Below are 2,832 nucleotides of genomic sequence, written 5' to 3'. Positions count from 1 at the left end.
GGGTCAAAGGTCTGCTCTTTGTTTCTGTGCAAACCTGCCAGGATGGGCTGAAATGGCTCCACTCTGCTGGAAGTCTGGGCTTGGCGGGTGGGGCTGTTCAAGACCGGCACTCTGGACCAGGTCTCACTCCCATCCAATCTTCCCATCTTTGTGGCCTCTCCCAGGCCTCTGCCAGCAAGCGGAACCTCAGGCCGATGGATCTCCCCTTGCTGTGACGTGAGCTGGGAGGTTCCCTACCCAGGATTGTAGCCTGAGCTGGGTGCACAGCCCTCTTTTGGGAGGAGGGTTACCACTCCAGCATGCTGATGTGCCCCTGAAGGCACACACTCCTCAGTAGGCTCTTTCATAGATCTCTCTTCTGTGTCCTGGGGAAGTGCTATCCTGACCTGGGTGTACAGGGTCTGGTCTGCATGCCTGTCCCCTGGACCCTGGAGATCAATCCCTGACCCTGCCAGGGGGAGGAGGGTGCTGGTCTTGAATCACCTATAGGGTGCCCAAGCTGGATCGATTTCACTCCACCTTGGGATTTGCTCCACTCTGCTGGAGTTCCCAGACAGGTAGCACCTGGGAGGGCTGTCAGGTAGGGAACTCGCAGTCTGAGTATCCCTCGGCCTGGTGTAGGGCCCCAAAAGGAAAGGCCCCATTCCTTGGAGATGCCTCCGTGTGATGGCTAAATTGTCTCTCTGGGCTAAATTGTCTCTCCCTCTCGGTAGGCAGGGGGAAGGAGAGAATGGAGCATTATGGCGTCTGCCGATAGGCTCACATCTGAGCCTGGGGAGGTGCCCTGAGGGGGCTGGGAACCCGGTGCTGAGTCTGCAAGAGGCCACTGCTCACTGGTGGCAGCCGTCTCTGGGCTGGTGTCGGCAGGTCTCTCCAATGGCTCAGGAGCCCACCAACAGTCCGAGATGCAAGAGATGGGAAAGTTAATCACTCCACCTACATTTGTCGCTGGTCTCCAAGCCTCTCGGGACCTTTCTCCTTCCAGTTCTCCTCCGCAATGTCTTCCCGTGGAGTCTCCTGTAGTTTCAGGCATCCTTCCCTCTGACCCTCACCCGATCTATGTTTCTCTGCTAGCTTATTTTTTTCTCTTTCATCTAAAATTCCTCTTTTTTGCAGAGACAGTGTGACTGGTGGCTTTTCTCATCTGCCATCTTGGCTCCTCTCCACTCCTCAGGTTTTATCTTGCTCATTCCCACACAAATATTTCCCAACTCTGGCCCAGACTGCTGGAGCCACATGAGTCCAGTGGGTCCTAGGGGTTCTGCATGATGCCAGAGCCTGGACATTCCAGGTGGGCTGCCTTCCAGTGGGAGGGACAGAGATGACCAGAATGTTAGCTTTCCTCTATCCAGACTCTTTTCCTCCCCAATTCTCCCCTCTATTGGGTCATGGCCACTGAGAGAAACAATTGAGCCACCACACTAAGGCTTCCACAGAGAATGGTGCTCAAACCTTTCCTCTTAAGGTCCTACAGCAGACTGAGGGGTGCTCAGACTATGAGCTCCTTGCTCACTAGCCCTCCCTGGTGCTGCTTGCATGGTGATTCCATCATAGCAGAGCACACCCTGAAGCAGAGGGACATCAAACCTTCTTGAGTACCTCATAGGCAATTTGGGATCAGCATGCTTCTTTCTGGCATGGTCAGGGATTGATCTTTGAGGACCAAGGGACAAGGTTACAGGTGGGATCCTGAACCAACCAGGTCTCAATTTTGTTTCTCAGGAGCATGGAGGAGAGATTTTTGAACTATCTCAGGAGGCAAGGAGACTTCATGGGTATAACTGAGAGGAGAATGCAGTTTGGATCCTAGTCCCAACACATTCATGGAGCACCCCTCCCCCCACAGGAAGCCTGTGCTCTCAGCACAGGCCAGGATCCTGGGTGGGGATACTTCTGAGCCTGCAGCATAATCATGGGTGAGCTCATCTAGTTTGAGCTCCTGTCTGCCAGGAGTCACTGGAGGGAAACCATTGAGCAGGGCAAACCCCACTCCTGACAGAAAGACTGTGAATCTCAGGTGGTCCCCCCTGCCCCCAAGCAGACTTTCTGGTTGTGTGTGGACACTTCAGCCTCTCCCTGGTGGTCGTACCTAGAAACTGGGAATGGAACTTTGACCTCTGCCAAAACAGCTACCTTGCCAGCTTTTGTGGAGCCTGAGAGCAAGCTCACCCACCCAGCTTCACTCCTTCACCCACCTCTGCTGTGGCAGAGAATAAGGATGCACCTGGAAGTTCCAGGGCCCCAACCAGCTCTGGGGGTATTCAAGTGCTTCTCCTGATGAACTAGAGCTGGTCACAGGACCCCAAAACAACACTGTAGCTTGTTCTTTCTGGAAGCACCACCTACTGACATGCCCTTTATAGCATTTACTGATGCAATCATATAGGGTATGGTTGATTCTCACCCTGAAGCACCACATACTGTCTCAGAGATTAAACTGAGTATGTCAACACAATTCACACTGTTAAGAAGACCATGGAGCTGGGGAAAGAGAAAGGATTTTAAAGACCTCCATCCTCCCTCATCAAAGAGAGGCAGGGAATCTGCCCATTCATAGCTAAGCACTGCTAGAGCCTACAAACAACTAGCAACTGAGAAAACAACCACACTAAGGATATCCATAACCAAGGCATCCATGCAGAACCTAGATGCCATCAAAGCACCCGCAAGCAAAGCCAAAGGTTCTTATCCAACATATGCTGCAAACACACCTGTATGAATAGGTGGGAAGCCCCATCCAAACAAAGAAAATCCCAAAATAAGAAGCAACATCCGCTCCAGAAGGGAAGGAATCAGTGAAAGAACTCTGGAAGTATTAAAAATTAAAGCAAA

The sequence above is a fragment of the Propithecus coquereli genome, unplaced genomic scaffold, assembly GCF_000956105.1.
Source record: "Propithecus coquereli isolate 6110/MARCELLA unplaced genomic scaffold, Pcoq_1.0 Scaffold611, whole genome shotgun sequence".
Taxonomy (NCBI): domain Eukaryota; kingdom Metazoa; phylum Chordata; class Mammalia; order Primates; family Indriidae; genus Propithecus; species Propithecus coquereli.
Note: the sequence above shows the minus strand (reverse complement) of the source record.